The 17592-nt window shown below is 45.2% G+C and overlaps 1 pseudogene; it reads right to left on the reverse strand.

Moving 5' to 3' along the window:
- Positions 1-450: 450 nt before the first annotated feature.
- Positions 451-1320, reverse strand: LOC140214181 (uncharacterized; annotated as a pseudogene).
- Between the last annotated feature and the right edge of the window lie 16272 nt (positions 1321-17592).

The raw sequence follows: 17592 nt of genomic DNA on the forward strand, positions 1-17592 counted from the left end.
CAAAGTGGGGAACTCGCGTAGGAGCGCGGCGAAAGGTTCGTCCAACATGGCAGAAATAGGCGCTATGGGCGATGTGCCTGATGATGGGACGCCGGGAACGGATAGCTGGGTCACGGAGTCGATGAGACGGCGTCCTTGGATGTCCACAAGGAGTCCATAGTTATGCAAGAAGTCTGCTCCAATGACTGCACGACGGACGTCTGCAACCAGAAAAATCCAGCGGAATGCTCGTCGAAGGCCAAGGTTTAGCATGACGGAGCGTGACGAGAAAACTGGAATCCTGGTGCCGTTGACGGCTTGCAAAAACGACACAGGTATTGCTTTTCGGTCGGAGTGCTGGGCGCGGAGAATGCTGACGTCAGCACGAGTCGACTAAGAATCGTTGTCCCGTAACTCTGTCCGTCACGTAGAAAAGGCGACTTGTGTGCTGGGCCTGACCACTCGTCGCCGTTAGAGGTCGGCCGGCCTGTTTCCCTGCCAAGCGCAGGGACGCCGACAGTGACGAGCGTCGTTTCCAAAACGGCGGTGGTAGTATCAAACGCCAGGCGTTGTAGTTGAGGTTTCATTGCGGGTGCTTGTGCGTCTTGATCTGCTGGAACTACGGCTGCGTGGGCGACGAGATGTGCGGCGATGTTCCGCTCCACAGATGATGCGTTCCAGGCGCTCACACAAGGAGTCGACCGGCGATTGCACTGCGGAAGAGCAGGGAAGAGTTTGCAGAGCGGTTGTATTGTCACCCGGAGACGGTGCCGTGGCTGCGATGGTTGGGGTGGCTACTTCCATGACTTTGTCGGCCAAAGCGGCAAGTCCGGTAAGGTCCATGGTAGAGGCTGTCGCCAGGACCATCTGCACGTTAGCCGGGAGTCGTTGCAAAAACGATTCGCGCAACAGCGTGTCGTCGATTGACCTCGCGTTGTTTCCGAGCAGCTGGCTCATTCGGCGAAGAAGTTGACTAGGACGTCGGTCGCCGAGTTCTTCAGCGGACAGAAGCTGCTGGATGCGAGAACGCTGTGAAGCTGCTGTGCGCTGTAGCAGTGCTGCCTTGAGTTGGTCATAGGCGGCGGCAGACGATGGGGAGTTCAACAAATCTGTTACCTCGTCAATGGCGGCGGGCGAGAGCGCAGCGACGGCGTAATGGAACTTCGAGGCTTGAGAGCGGATACCAGCGACTTGAAATTGTGCTTCGGCCTGAAGAAACCACGCCGAAGGATGCTGGTCCCAGTACTGTTGGAGGCGGACAGCGATGGCGGAACAGGAGGGCTCACCGTGTTCCTCGGATGGGTTCTGGCCTTGAGCTCTCGTAGCGTTGGTCTGGTCCATGGTCGTCTCTACCACAGGAGCATATGGCAGTATCACGTCCGGGGTCACCAAACTGTGGCGACGAGCGACCACGTAGACCGGTAAAGTCTCGGGCTTTCGCAGGAGAGGAAGAACCGACACTCAATCTCTTAGAGTAGCATTCTTTTTCTTTCGGAACGCTAGCCCGTGCCTGAGCGTGCCAGCCGCTCGTGCCTCGTGTAGACGCGAGCGTCTACGTCATCTCTCGTGCGACGCCGATGCTGCTGCCGCTACACACTTTTCTCCTGAGGGATAATAGCAACCTGCTGTTCATGATCTGAGAATGCGTGCCAAACGTACTCCAGCCCATTCTTATTCTTCTGATTATTTCAGTGTCATGATCCGGATCTGTGGTCACTACCTGTCCTAAGTAGGTGTATTCCCTTACCACTTCCAGTGCCTCGCTACCTATCGCAAACTGCTGTTCTCTTCCGAGACTGTTAAACATTACTTTAGTTTTCTGCAGACTAATTTAACTAATTTAATTTAACTAATTTTATTAAACTACTTGAAGCGGCACATATTTTGTTTTAGTCCGCTAGGTGGGATCGCACACGCGAAAACGAATTGGCGAGAGCGCGCAATTGGCGATCGTAGCTTTGTCAGGGGTAGCACACTCTCATGTTCAACAAATGCCCACAGAGGGCGAAAAAATCGACTGCGCGCCGCTGCTAACAAAACCACCATAGTAGAATCACTTCAGAATGCTTACGTTAGATCCAACATTTCCCGCTAGAGGCACCGTAATAAGCGCAATTTTACCTTACAAACTTTCTCTTACAATTACCTAAGCATTTTTGTCACATAAGAAACAGGGTAAAATTGTCATTGCTAATTAGATATTGCACTATTTATTAGTAAGTTTATTGTTTCTTCGTCGCTATAAACGCAAATAGCGTTCAGCATCATCGATCTTTCACGTGACCTCGGGTCTCAATATAAAATTTTGCCTGTATTTTTGTGTGTACGGCGGCACAAATTCATTCGTTCGTACACTCAGACTGGTTGCTTCTCTGTTTCTAAAATTAGTTTATTGCGCTTTGATGTATCGCGTTATTTAACTTGGGGTGAAGTGCCGTGTTTGCAAGCGGACATGTAAGCCAGAAAGTTGGATTTCGGTCGTGAGCCATTCGGAACACGTCTGCATCGAAACGGGAGCTGGATTTTGCTGCGGCTGACAACGGTAATAACGGTGAGTCGTTTAGCAGCGCTGCTTGAATCGTTATATAATATCCGTCTGATTAACTTACATGCGGGGACAAGTTAGCGAACTGGATCCTGCATTACATATGGGCAGTCAGGATCTCAGTTGCTGTTTCCTAAATAAACCTTTACTTGCGAGGCTGTCGTATAAGCACACAATGAGGAAAGAAAGAGAAAGCGATATCGGAACGCGCGTCGCATTTTTCATCTTATTGTAGCCGTGGCCATAGGTGACGGAGTAGCCTTATCAATATACATATAAAACTTTTTTTCGATTCCGCCGGCAACTTCTTTCGTCCACAAAACAGAATATTTCTTTGGTAAAATGAACTGAAAGTACAGAATTTAATGTATTAAACAGTTGCAAGCATGATAATTCACCCATATTTCGTAATTGTTGGTTCCAAATGTTCTTGCTGTTCAGTTTAGTTTACCGTACGGCATTTATTTTAGCAGAAGTGAAGCAGTGCATCACGTTCGTGCAGAAAAATAATGCATCAGTTCCAATAGCTTCATGACTTTCATGCATTTGATTGTGGAACCAGCAGTGTGATCTCTTCTGAACGCACAAATGTTCTCATTTGTGACCTTAATAATACTTAAGCTGTTGACAAGCATTGTAGTTAGGCAGACATCAATTTTACGGAGAATAACAATATTTATTTACCATGCTGCTTAAGCACCCTAGAACAAACAGTGGACATTTGCTTGTGTTCTGTAGTCACAAATCAGTACAATGTATAGGGCACACCTTTTCACATTCAATATTGCAAAATTGTGCTTATTCAATTTCTGATGTAGCCAAAATTTCTGTTCCAGACATGCAGTAATGAGGATGGCACCAGAATAAAGCAACACACTGTACGCACTAAATAGAAGCTGCTGCCTGCTACAGGGCTATTGTGTGGATGTTGGCTGCTACTACAAGGTAAACAACACATGGCTCAGAAATAAATATGTTTGATATATGCTGTATTGGCTTGCTGTTTGCAGCCGATATGAATGTTTGTTCATATATATGGTTCAGTATAATTGGTTCGAACATAAAAGAAAACACACATGAGTTTGCCTAATCTGTGCTGTATCTCATGTGCCACCATTATGCCCCAACAGAGTCTATGCCAAGCACATCTTGGTCATCACAGGAGCTCCTATCTACACCAACACAAAGGGGCTGGAGCCGAATTTGCAAGGCTTTTACACCACGGACAAAGAAGCGCATGCAGAAGAATTTGAATGAAATGTCAAGTCTGCAAAGGATTGTGTCAAGACTGAAAAAAGCTTCAGCCACTTCCACCAGCACGGACATTTGGCTGAGTCATCCAGGTAACTCAAAAAGGACTTTCTAGAAATTCTTCATCTTCAGATGCACCTGCAACTTCTGACCAAGCATGGACGGCGCTGGCCAAAAGAGTTCCGCCAGTTTGCCCTTAATCAGCTTCCTGGCCATGTCGATTCCATTTGTGCCAAGTGTTATTTTTTTATATAAATGCAAGCTTTCTCATTGCCCATTCTCGTTAGAGATCATTCATCCTCATCTAAACATAAAGGTCAACCGATTCTTCGCTGATACTTAATACCAGTCACTGTCTAGTAGCCTAACATATCTGTAGCAGTATCTTCTAGTGTATGTTGTCATGCACAATTCCTCCCCTCAAATAGGAGATGCAGCATCGGCATGTGTCTTCCATTAACCTACGCACCGTGTGCTATGCACCATTTTAGTTTCTTCATCTTTTTAGCCTTCAATGCTTGCAGAGCCGAGTGGCTTCTTTCTTGAATGCAACCTTTCTCATTTTCCATATTCCTAGTGTCGTTGATGATTTCTCTTCTTTCTGGATAGCCTGGATCCTTGCGCAAGCTACACTGAAGTGATTGATTGCACAATCTGGTTTTGCGGCCCCACTTGGTTGTGGTAATCGTGTTACGTTTCTCGGATGGGGGGGCCTGGTCAGTTGCATTGGTAAGCAGTCTCTCGAGGTAAGCATTTGCTCCTGCAGTCCGCACAGCGACATAGACTCCCAGTATACACACGCCATAACTGGTGCTCCCCGTTTGTTCTTTCCTGCTGCAGCCATGGGCAAATTGCGCTTGCGGCCTGATTCGGCCATGATTTGCTGAAAACAGAGACCAGCATATGTGCTTACATGGTTCGAAGTGTATGAAGTCGATAGCCCTATGGGTGGAAAAGCCCGCAAAGATGGCTGCCGAAGGTGATGCCCACGAAAGCGACTTGTCCACATTGAGACAAAGTGGGGCACCAAGTGTGAGCCACACATTAGCGGCCTTCGAAAGAAAATAAACGTGCTGCTTGGAAAGGGGTTAACGCTAAAATGACAGGTAGTCCATGTCGCTGTGTTGGTTGCGGCAGCAGATGCCTGCATCACCTGATTGCTTCGCAATGGAAGTTGCTCATGTTCAACGGCAACTGTCGGTTCAAACAGGTGCGATGCTCTGTCCAATCTGCTTGTACTGCTGGTTGTCACTCGTTACCAGACCACCACATGCGACGAAGGCAAGCATTATGCCTGTAAGTAGACGGCTGAATGTATCCTATGTGAATGCTCATTGTTGCCATATGGTTCATAGCCAATGTATAATGTATTGTCTGAACCTCATGAGCTCATTGATTGCTGTTTAATTTTGCTGTTATCTGACTTGGTTACGGTCGCCGTGTTATGTTTTTTTAATATTGCAGCCTGGTCAGTTGCATTGGGAAGCAGTCTCTCGAACTAAGCATTTGCTCCTGCAGTCTGCACAGCGACATAGACTCCCAATTTACACACATCGTGAATCGTGCTTCCCGTTTACCCTTTCCTGCTGCAGCCATGGGAAAATTGCGCCTGTGGCCTTTCTCGGCTGCGATTAAGCACGAACGGAGACCAGCATACGTGCTTACATGGTCTGACGTGTATGAAATTGGGTGGAAAGGCCCGCAAAAGTGGCTGATGAAGGTGATGTCCACAAAAGCGTCTTGTCCATATTAAGACAATGTGGGACACCAAGTGTGAGCCACACATTAGCGGCCTCCGAAAGAAAACAAAAGTGCAGGTTGGAAAGGAGTCAATGCTAAAATGATGGGTAGTCCATGTCGCTGTGTAGGCTGCAACAGCAGATGCCTGCGTCACCCAATTGCTTCGCACTGCAAGTTGCTCATCTTTAACAGCGACTCTCGCTGCAAACAAGCGGGACACTGTACAATCTGTTTCTGCTGCTGGTTGTCGCTCGTTACCAGACCACCACATGCGACGAAGGCAAGCACTATGCCTGTACGTAGGGCAACTGAATGTACCGTAAGAGACCCGCGTACGTGAATGCTCGCTGTTGCCATATGGTTCATAGCCAATGTATAATGTATTGTCTGAACACTATGCGGTGATTGATTGCTGTTTAATTTTGTTGTTATCTCACTTGGTTGCGGTCGCAGTGTTATGCTTCTCGGATGTGGCAGCCTGGTCAATTGCATTGGAAAGCAGTCTCTCGAAGTAAGCATTTGCTCCTGCAGTCGGCACAGTGACATAGACTCCCAATTTACACACATCGTGAATCGTGCTTCCCGTTTACCCTTTCCTGCTGCAGCCATGGGAAAATTGCGCCTGTGGCCTTTCTCGGCTGCGATTAAGCACGAACGGAGACCAGCATACGTGCTTACATGGTCTGACGTGTATGAAATTGGGTGGAAAGGCCCGCAAAAGTGGCTGATGAAGGCGATGCCCACGAAAGCAACTTGTCCATATTGAGACAATGTGGGACACCAAGTGTGAGCCACACATTAGCGGCCCCCGAAAGAAAAGAAACATGCAGGTTGAAAGGAGTCAACGCTAAAATTCCTGGTAGTCCATGTCGTTGTGTTGGCTGCGGGAGCAGACGCCTGCATCACCCGATAGCATCGCAATACAAGTTGCTCATCTTTAACTGTGACTGCCGCTGCGAACAGGTGGGACACTCTGTCCAATCTGCATGTGCCGCTGGTTGTCGCTCGTTACCAGACCGCCATATGCGACGACGATTGTGAGCCGTTTACGAGCTCACGTCAATTATTCCAGCGTATCTCGACATGCAAATTTTATTTCTGCTATTGCACGAAATGTACACTGCTTGTCTCCTGCCACTAAAGTCGCACGTTCCGTTAACTCACTTGCGACTTGTTTGTATGGGTGTCAGTAGAGGCGCTTTGGTCTCCTTGCAATTAGAACGCACCAGCTACGCGGCAGTCAAGGCATTGAGGCACGCCGCATAGCCAGCAGGGCAAGCACGGCGCGTACTAGCCTACGCTACCGGCAAAAAGCGGCCATATTGAATTTCGCTCTAAAAAGACAGACTTCCGCTTCCCGGTTGAGCAGCGCCATCTGGCGTCCACCTAATTAAGTTACATGCGCTGCCGCTGCTTATTTTCGAACCACTGCGGAAGGTACAGTTTCCCTTCTCTAAAGTTGGTTCTTTATTCTGTGGCTTTGTTACCGCTGCTCGCTTGCGATCCACCGTAATGTCCTCGCACGAGAACGTGAGACTGGGCCCGCACCTTTCAGCGCACCAGCGCCAATTGTTGGTCACCTTCATGGAGGGACATCCATTCCTCGTGAGGGCGTCGTGCGTGCTCAGCCCAGAGATGGTGGAGCGAAAGCGGCAGTAGCAGAACGAGCTCTCCACCCTTCTTAACGCGCAAGGCCCGGCCACAAAACCTGCCGAGCAATGGCAGGTGTTCTGGCGGAAAGATTTTTCTCTCCTGTCGAGATGCCACCGCAGTTTCTGCAAGCCAAAGGTGAGGACGAGGAGTGGTTCTATTGCTCGCGATGTTTACTAAGCCGTTCGTAATTGCAGCGGTGGGCGTGGAGGCGGCCTGCGCGGCCTTTGTGGCCGCATCCCTGCAGTTGGTTGGCACGTGCACAGTTACGGGCGTCTGTGCGCCCTTCTTTCAGGCGCTCGACGAGGTAAGCTGTTCATAAACGCTGCAAAACAGGGGAACGCGCGAGCAGATATACCACGTATACTGCATGCTATGGCGCAGTCACGCAGGGCGCTTTCAGTCGCAACCGAGAAATTTTATCCCGACCGAAAGTGCCCGTGGGACACTGGTATAACAGATACAGTCCTTCTCGCTTTATGTGCATGCGTGTGCTGCTGGCATGCACAAAGCGATTTACTGCTGGAATTTAATGAATTTCTTTTGTGTTGTCATAACACTGTGTTAGTTGCATATTGGGAGCAACACATTGGGCGAACTTTTCTAAATTGTTTCTTGGTGTCTCATGCATAAAGCAGACCACCGTGGGCGTGACTGTGGCAACAGAGTCAGTGGGCACCAGAGCTGGAATGAGCGGCCTTTCACGTGAAAGCAAGCGTCTTCCCTGTTGGCTCTCCTTTTGAGGAAACTGTTTCATATATATGGAGCGTACACTACTTTAATTCTAACCATTGAGTGAATCTACTCTTTACAAACAATGTAGAAGCACTGCAGCAGCCAGACGGCCCTCCAGAGCCACTGCCCGACAGCCATCCAGCTGCACAACCAATAGCTGGCCCCAGCCCTGTGAGAACCAGTAGGCGAAAAAGAAAAATCCAAAAATATCACAGCCTTAATGCTCTGGACGTAACATATACTTGTGTGTTTAGTTCATTGTAAATTGTTATTTTCCAGCCCGGCCGAACCGAGTACAACGTCGGCCTCGCGGACCCCGTCGGGTCTCGTACCGGGAGTCCCTGGTCCAACGTCTGGCCGACGATTATGCTCGGAGTGTCGCACAAAATGACGAAACAAACCAAGTGCGTATGTCCTTGTCCGCTTATATGGTGGAGCATAATAGGCTGACAGTAGACAGATGTAATGAATCTTTAGGAATGTTATGTTTTGTGCAGAGGCACACAGACAGGGGCGTAGACGGGAGGGGGGGCTTATGGGGCTTCAGGCCCCTCCCCCGAAATTTTTTCGGGCTGTCCATGCACCGCCGACCAAAGCAACCCCCCGGCGCCGCAAATCATTCTGGATTTTGTCTAGAATGTCTTTCTCACGCTGAAAAGACTTTACCGTGAACATTGCGAACTCGGCCTGGATTTCGCGGCAACGCCCATGCACCGGGAGTCACATAACGCCCGAGTAGCCCCATCCGAGCACAAAGTTTCAAGGGCGTTTTGGTGGCAAGTGGGCTCGCCGCGGCATCTCGCTAAGGCCGCGGAATCTATGGAGTGCATAGATGTCAATTCCGAAACTTTATGGGTATAAATCTCATAAACTCTTGACGTGAAAGGTGCACTGACATTTCCAATGTTGTGCTTTATATTTTCAATTCCGGAACTTTGTGGGTTTAATGTTGTTATAAACATTTGACGCCCGAAGTCCATTGACTTTTCTAAAGTCTTACATGGGAACATATTAACGAGACAAGCCAAATCGACACACCAGCAGACAAGTTGACAAAGCATGCAGTGAGATCCGATGAGACGAAAGGTTGTGGTCGTTTCTTGTGCCGTCATGTCACATAAAAAATCAACATTTTTTTCACCTACGCCAAAACATCCATATCAAGACACTAAAGCCAGCCAAGGTAACTACGTTCTTATTTATTTTTTCTACTTTGACTTTTATTCGTCAGGACACATTGAGCCTCTTCAACTTTTTTTTCTCGCTACCCTACCCGTAGGCTGCCAGAGCTAGCCAGAGCGCACACGTTTTTCTCGTGTTACCTCGATCGACCACCACGCGGCGCACTTTGGTGCGCGTTTGGTTTGCTCTGGCCGAGTGGATTTTCGCCTGGCAGAGTTGTGGATACTTTCTGGCTAGCAGACGAGAAAACAAAACAATGGTCGCTCGCCGCCATCACTGTGGGGAATCAACGGATTGCACCGCGTTCGCTTGAGCGCAACCTCTCCGGAAAGTCCAGTCTCCCCGGTGCAGGTACCAAGCAGTATCGCATGGTTCTCGGTGGACCAAGCGTCTCATTTTTTCTTCGATATTCTTTCCGTAGCCACATTAGGTGCCAAAACTAGGCATTCGATTGTGGCCAACATGCTTTCCTATGCCTTTCTTCATTTCGGTGCCCCCACACCACAGACGGAAAAAAAATACATTGTTGCGGCGCAGCATATTGTCGCATGGTGAAAGTTCAATTTTTTTGCTTCTTCTTTTGCGGAAAGTAATGCGCCACGGCACGCTTCAGTTGCCGGATACTCCTACTGTATTATTGCGATAGCAATTATATGGACACTCTAGGCGCATTCCTGCCGTCGCAGTCACCCTCATGTTTTTGTATAAAGTCCAAGGGCGATAACATCGCGACCGCGCGCCACATGCTGTGGGGGTGGACTGCTGTGAGGGTGGAAGCATAAGGGTGGGGGTGGAATGGGTGAGCCGACGATGGTGATTCAGTCTTGTGTGCGCAAGGGAGAAAAACGGGGAGCAAGCGCGCCGCGCGCCGCCTTTCATCGCGCGCGATACATCTGAGGGCGTGGATTCAATGTGGGCGCAATCTAGGATTCTGTGAATCGGCGATTGCGCGACATGCTTATTTGCCTTGTTTGATACATTATATACGGTGACTTTTTCTTACATACGTAGATTTATTGGATACTTATACTTATATTTAAATATGTTGTTGTGAGGTTTTGTGTATACTGGCAGTGAACTTTGTTTCCAGTGACACTTTTTTGCCCTTTATGAAGCTGTATTTTCGTATTTGTATATCCCATTGTATCTTTGCATTTCCAATGTATGAGGGCGAGTCAAATGAATGTGAACCTACCCTCACCGCGCAATAATGGTTCGGTTCATTATCTGCGAGGCATGCGCGTAACAGAGCGGCATCTCTCATTTACATAAGTGACACGCAGGTGTAAGGATAAATGTTCTTTAATGCTCTCATACACTCATAATGCTCTCATACGCTCTCATCCAAAAAAAATTGGTCGCCGTGTGGCTGCCGTGTACGTTTGAACATTGTATTTCGTTGGCCACTGTGAAGCGTTGGAGCAACTGGTTCAAAGAAGGACGGGAAAGTTGCAAAGACATTCCAAGACCAGGCCAAAGCCATCGTCCAATAACCCCCTACACAATTTCAAAGGTTGATGAGCTGATGAGACAAGAACAGAGGATAAGCATCGATAAACTGGCAGACCATGTGAGCATCAGTCAAGGTTCGTTTCATGCCATAATTCATGAACACCTCGGTTATCGGCTCTTGCGTTCGCAATGGATGCCCAAGATTTTGATCCACCGCCAGAAGACGGAGAAGTTTGGTGCTGCTGTGACTCATCTGATCCGGTATCACCATGAGGATGACGACTTCTTGTCTGCAATTGTGGTCGGGGACAAACCAACGTGCCACTACTACGAGCCTGAAACATGGCGGCAGAGCTTACAGTGGAAACATTAGAATTTACCTCGCCCAAAGAACGCAAAGGCCACCATTTCCGCCGGAAAGGTGTTGTTGACTTGTTTTTTTCGATCATCAGGGGCCATTACTGATAGAATTTGCTAAATCTTGAGAGGCTGTCAATTGTTTCCGATATTGTCAAACCACGGAACGGCTGCGTGTCGCAATCAAGAACAAACGACGGGGAAAATTGACGAATGGGGTCATCTTGTTCCACGACAATGCCTGTCGCACGTCGCTGAAGTGGTTAACACAAAACTGGCAAAGTTCAAGTTGTAAACACTGCAACATCCACCATACAGCTCAGACTTGTGGCCTTGCGACTTCCACATTTTGGGGCAACCGAAAAAACAGCTCAAGGGAACCAGATTTATGCCAGACGATGACGTGAAAGAGTCAGTCACAGACTTTTTGAAGCAGTAACCCAAGGAGTTTTATGAGATGAGAATCACGTGACTCGTTAGTCAATGGGACAAATGTCTAAATGCTCATGAAGACTAGTTTTAAATAAAGTACCCCGTTTGTCATACATTCGCATTGGCTTACTTTCATTTGACTCGCCCTCGCATATCTTGCAGAACTTCTGCTTCTTATATATGTGCTCTCTGTTGCGGCTATAATTTCGGTGCAATTACTCACGATATACGACCGGTTACAGCTGCTCGTGCGTAATCCATTGGAGCAAATGACAGTGTCATTGAGATTTTTCCCTGGCCAATGCATATGTACAAGAATGCAAACACGGTTCTTGAATGACAATGTTTCATAAACATATTTGTCGTCAACTTACTAATTTAATGGCCTTTCATTTTTCATATCAGTGGCATGCACTGCTTTCCTGGTTTCGAACTGATATAGTTCTAAAGTTCGTGTGACATCTTCTTATTATATAGACAACGAACACGGAAGCATTAACATCAGTTATATTGAACACAATTTTTGGCACATAAGAGTACATTCTTTTATGAAAAAATACACATTTTACTTGTCTTGACAGTGCATAGCGTCTAAGAATTCGTTTGCAGTATCTTTGGCAATGGCAGTGGAGTTATTATTCATGTATTTGATCCCTCGACAAATTGTTTATGAGGAAGCTATAGCCCGGGCCCAACTCCGACGCGGCCTATTCAAATACATGTAAAACGCTGAAACGCTTTTCCGAGATAATCCCTGAGTCGCTTTTAATGAAATTTGTTGCATTTTAGAGAGAAAGTTAAATTCTAGTGTCGGTAGGAAGCGGAATTTCGATTTAGGGCCTGCATTTTGTTTAACATATATTGAAAAATTCGAAAGTTCGAAAAAGCAGAAGCACGACGTTTACAAACTAATAGCTTTGCTTCACGAACAGATATCGCGGTTCTGTAAACGGCATCTATTATAACAGTCAAAGCGGACAAAGCTGCTATGTCAATTTGTATCTTACATTTATTGGTTACGTTGTGTAGAAGGGTTCTGCAAAAGCCGTATTTCCATAACACTAATTTTTTTTTAGATTCATGTGTAACATATATATTTTGTCAGCCGTAGATGTATTATTAGATGCAGTTCACAGAATTGTGATATCATTTTTCATTGTTGAGTTACAGAGTTCTAAACTTGATAGTTTCATTTTCTGAAAATTAGCGATTTCGGCCAATTTTCGATAAAGAATCGACCACCTAAATGAAAAATTCGAAACAAAAAGTCACTACAACTTATGTTTTTATTTTAAATGCAACAAACCTCGTCACATTTGGTGCAGTGGTTGCGGGGGAAAACGAATTTCCCTTCTACATATACTTAAATAGGGGCACCAGAGCTAAAGCTTCCTATTGAGGAGGCCGAGCTCCAAAGTGAGCCCCCCCCCCGAACGAAATTTCTGGCTAAGCCACTGCACACAGACTCACACACATTGCTAAAAGAAGTTTGAACAGCTGAACTGAAAAAAAGCAAAGGACTAAGGCAGACAGAAGAGAACGTCGCTATACATTAGATACATGGATACATTAGCTACGGACACTTGCCATCCAGCACACAGTCTAACAGCTTCATACAGAGTCATCACTGCCAGTAGCAGTTCCGCAAACAGGCAATGACTGAGTGGACTAGAGAACAAGTGCATTTGCCGTCAGTCACACAGTAACAGCTTAAAATATTCCTTTCCACTAAAGTTGTTTCTTTTGAGCGGTTCCACAAATATGTCAAGTTGCCTGTAAGTAAATGACGTGCTTTAAAATGCTGCTGAATATGGCTTACTCGTTTAAAACCTTCGACGCACAATTTAAAGTATTAGCTAAACAAATTTACCACATACACTGTAATTGCGCCACACACATTTGATCGCACATGGCGATTCTGATAGCTCTCCCCGTTCGCATAAAAAATAATGTGGGAAACATTTCTGCCAAGGCAGGAGGGTAAATTGTGTGGTGTTTGTAAAGCACCTACAATGCTCTGGATCCTTTGCATTCATAATTAGTTGCAAAGCCTGTAGCTATCTCACACTTTAAATTTAGCCTGCAGATTGCCCATAAAGTTTGCTTTATGTTATCAAAACATGAACACTGTGTTTTCGTTTGTTCATTGAGGGCACTGGAAAACACAAACACGCAGTCCAATTGGTTCATTAATGATTTGTAACGCTTCTAATTAAGGCAGGAACAGGGAAGCCTTGCAACACAGTACGCTCATGATTGTACCTATTTCCACCAAATTTTAAGTTCGTACCTTGTTCTAGAATTTCCAGAAACATTACGCATAATGGCAGTATGACAGCTCACAATGCTTGAATAACTATTTTTACGCAGTGTCCACAATATGCTCCTTACTCGCAACAAAATGCAAACAGTGGGCTTAACGTTTTTTTCTAGAAATACATGTCTTCATCACTTGCTCATTCACAAACCCAAATTCATTGCCATGTCATGCATGAACTTCCCAGCCATGCGATACCTTAAAAACAGAAGTGGTATTTACATTTGTTTGCGGAACTGCATGAAAAACAACAATAAAAAGCATGTGCCGCTACATAGCCAGTTTAGAGTGCAGACAGAGACAACCACAATACAGTGTTTGTCCATGTCTGCATCCCCTTAAACTAAAATTGACAGTGTCTTTAATGAACAAGTAATCTGAATGAGTATACATACAGTTCAGCGCCTTTATAACCAAGTGCTTGGGATTTCCAAATTATTCGTTATACAGGTCACTTCGTTGCAAAGCTCGCGCACAGCACACCTCACGCTAGAACCGAAACAGAATTATTCCTTTATTATACAGGTCACTTTGTTGTAGAGGTGCTTGTCCGATTGTGCGGGAATGGATGCTGATGTAATGATCCGGCTTCTTCGAGGTGTTCGCCAGGGCGTGGATCGCCTGGATGCAGCGACCGAGCGCGTTGTGGCCGCCGTCGAGGCTGGCCCAGGCACTGCGGTCAGTGGGCCAGCTTTCGCAGCTGCTGTCCCAGCTGATGCAAGAGGCAGCGGCTGCACGGCAGTAGTGACTGTTGTATATTTTGTGACGTCCTCGTTTTTTAATGCATCGTCATGTATACTAGTAGGTTTATTAAGTTCTATGTTCACATTCCGAACAATCATTTTTGCTGATTTCACATAGTCCATTTTTAGATTTTTTTCACTTATCTTTAAATTTTGAGAGGCTGCTCCGAGACGCTAGAAATAAAAGAACAATTATTTTATTTCAATTATCTGCCTATAAAATTACATACTTTTAATGCCTTCTTATTGCAAGTATCATTAATATGTTTAAGGTATTTCAGTAAAATGAGTTATATGGCAGTCATGCTAATATTTGTTCTTTCTCTGCTTTGTGTTGCGGATGGAAGTTGTTCTTTTTCACAAGGTTTTATATTCAGCGTGTATTCAAGTCACTAGATGGCTGCTTTCGAACTATGCTAGACGTGAAATATAGTGAAGCTCACTCTTGAATGGAAATCATTATTTGTTGCATGAAGGGGATTCTCCAGGCAGCAGCCGATGCCCTCTGCACGGAGAAAAACTGTCTTAGCCATATTGTTTTCAACTACGTCATGTTATTTCTGCGATTTATATAGAAGTACAGAGTGCTCGCCAGGTTTGTGGGAGGTTCTTTTTTTTTCATTGCATGCTTACTACTTTGGTAATGAGACGGCCGTAAGTGTTACACGAAACACTTTTGGCTAGCCACATAGGCTCCCGCTGTAATATTTTCGCTACTACTTTCATGTAATTTTATATATGAGAAGCTGCAGCTATAAAGTGCATTACTGTACTTGATCTTGAAGGGTAGTTCAAGCTGCCGTGCTATTATGTGGTGTACACACGTCCTGCAGGCTTCCTACTACAGCAACCCGATTGTATGTGCTTTAATGAGGTCCATCAGTGGATGCAGCAGTATTCCAGCTCATTGTGGCATATTTCATAACGTTTACTACTTCAGGAATGACGTACCTGGAATGTATAAAGTGCAGAACATGTAGTGGCAGGTCCTTAAACGTAATTTTTTGTGGGTGGTGCGACCAAGTTTACATAATTGAAGCCGTCAAGTACATCAAAGTAATAACATTTCCTTCAGCTCCGCGATTTCATGCATTTACTTTATGCTGGCTGAAAATACTACATAAACAATGTGGCCATTGCAGTGTGAGCCCGATTGTTCTTCTGAAGTTTCAAACTAGTTAACCAACTGGCTACGGGGATGCACAAAATGTATAAATATCACGACTTGCCTTGGTGCGAAACATTCCGTTGTCTGTTTTGTTTTCACTATTCCCTATTATAACAATGTGTAGTTTTGTATTTTGTGTTATTACTTGTTTAAGAATAAAATTACAAAATAAGAAATAACCCGGGAAACAGACACAGCAGCACAAGCGCTCAGTTGCTTGTGCTGTTCTTTGTATTCTCTATGAATTTTCATCCCCATCACAAACCAACTTGCCCAACAACACTTCTTTAGCATCGCTCTTCCATTATTTCTAAACCTTTTGTTTGTGTAACACACCCTGTAAAAATCCGCAGTATTGACAAATACAAATCATTTTCAAAATGCCTTGCGCATGAGTATTCTCAATATTAATCTCCTTAGGTGGCGGCTTGCTTATCGCAGTGGCTGACAGGCTCAATTCGTTTCACATTCCTCTTTCTACCGGTTTAGAAGCAGTCTGCGCAGGAATTAGAATAAACCACCACGATGTTATTTTTTGCGCATGTTATAGGCCACCGAGCGCTTCCTCTACATTTTGCGCTGAACTTCATGACCTGCTTAATACCATCGTAACCAGGTTTCCACACTCGCCCATTTTCGTAATGGGGGATTTCAATTACCCCAACATAAAGTGGTCCTATCCTGTGCCAACTGTATCCGACTCATCCAGTGATAGCAAGGCATTTCTCGATTTGTGTTTTGATTTCCATCTTACTCAGCTGATTACTCAACCAACTCAAACTACAGCAACCAGTGCTAACATCCTTGACTTAGTTTTGACTACCGCTCCGGATCTTGTCAATTCTTTAAGTATTTTGCCAGGGCTTAGCGATCATTGTTTTATTCATTTCCAGCTTAAGGAAAACGTCAACAGTCCCAATAGTAAACAAAAATACATTCGAGACTACAGTAAAGCCGATTACGCGTCAATGAACACACAACTTGAAGCTTTTGTAGAAGAATATATGCCGGACTTTTACACTCGGAGCGTTGAACAGAACTGGTCGCTTTTTAAAAATAAAGTTAATCAATTAGTACAAAAATACATACCCCTACGAGTTGTCCGGTGTAACCATCGAGCAGCGTGGTTTAATGCATACCTAAGATGTATCTTGGACAGGAAGAAGCGGCTGTTTCGCCAAACTAAAAAACGGAACACAACTGATAGCTGGCGTGCGTATCAGCAGGTTGCTTCACTGTTTAAAAACGCAGTCAAAGAAGCTAAACGCGTTTTCTTTTACAATACACTTCCATCTCTGCTGAGTGAAAATACTAAAAAATTTTGGAAAACTGTCAAGGGTTCCGAATGTAACACAATATCGTTAACTGATGTAGATGGTGCTGTTGTTCCACAAGAAGAATGTTGTTCTGTACTCAATGAAGTGGTTTCTAAATCATTTTTGAATAACGTGTTGCCCTTTGCTTCTCTACCTGAAGTTGTTAAGATGAATTTTCCTCAGATGGAGCCCTTGTTAATTGATTACGATGGTGTCGTGAACTTGATTCGTAAGTTAAAGATTTCGTCATCGTCAGGAATAGACGATATTGATTCAAAATTTTTGAAAAATACCGAAGTGCACTCATCCATAATTTTGTGCAACATCTTTCGCAATCTATTCTGTCATGCTCATTACCAAAGGACTTTAAAGTCGGTGAGGTGGTTCCATTAGTTAAGTCTGGCGACGTGCATTCACCTTTAAATTACAGGCCAATTTCTCTAACAAGTGTGCCATGCAAAATTCTAGAGCATATAATATACACTAATCTCATCAACTTCCTAGAAACAAATTCATTTTTTTCATCTCGTCAGCATGGGTTCCGTAAATCGTTTTCCTGTGATACTCAACTTATTTCATTTATACATGACATCTGCGCCGCGTTGGATAATGGATTTCACATTGAAACCATCTTCTTAGACTTTTCTAAAGCATTTTGATCTCGTCTCTCACCAATTACTTTGTCTAAAATTAAATACACTTAACATTGACCGTAATATTACCTT

This window comes from Dermacentor andersoni, chromosome 11 (assembly GCF_023375885.2).
Source record: "Dermacentor andersoni chromosome 11, qqDerAnde1_hic_scaffold, whole genome shotgun sequence".
Classification (NCBI taxonomy): Eukaryota; Metazoa; Arthropoda; class Arachnida; order Ixodida; family Ixodidae; genus Dermacentor; species Dermacentor andersoni.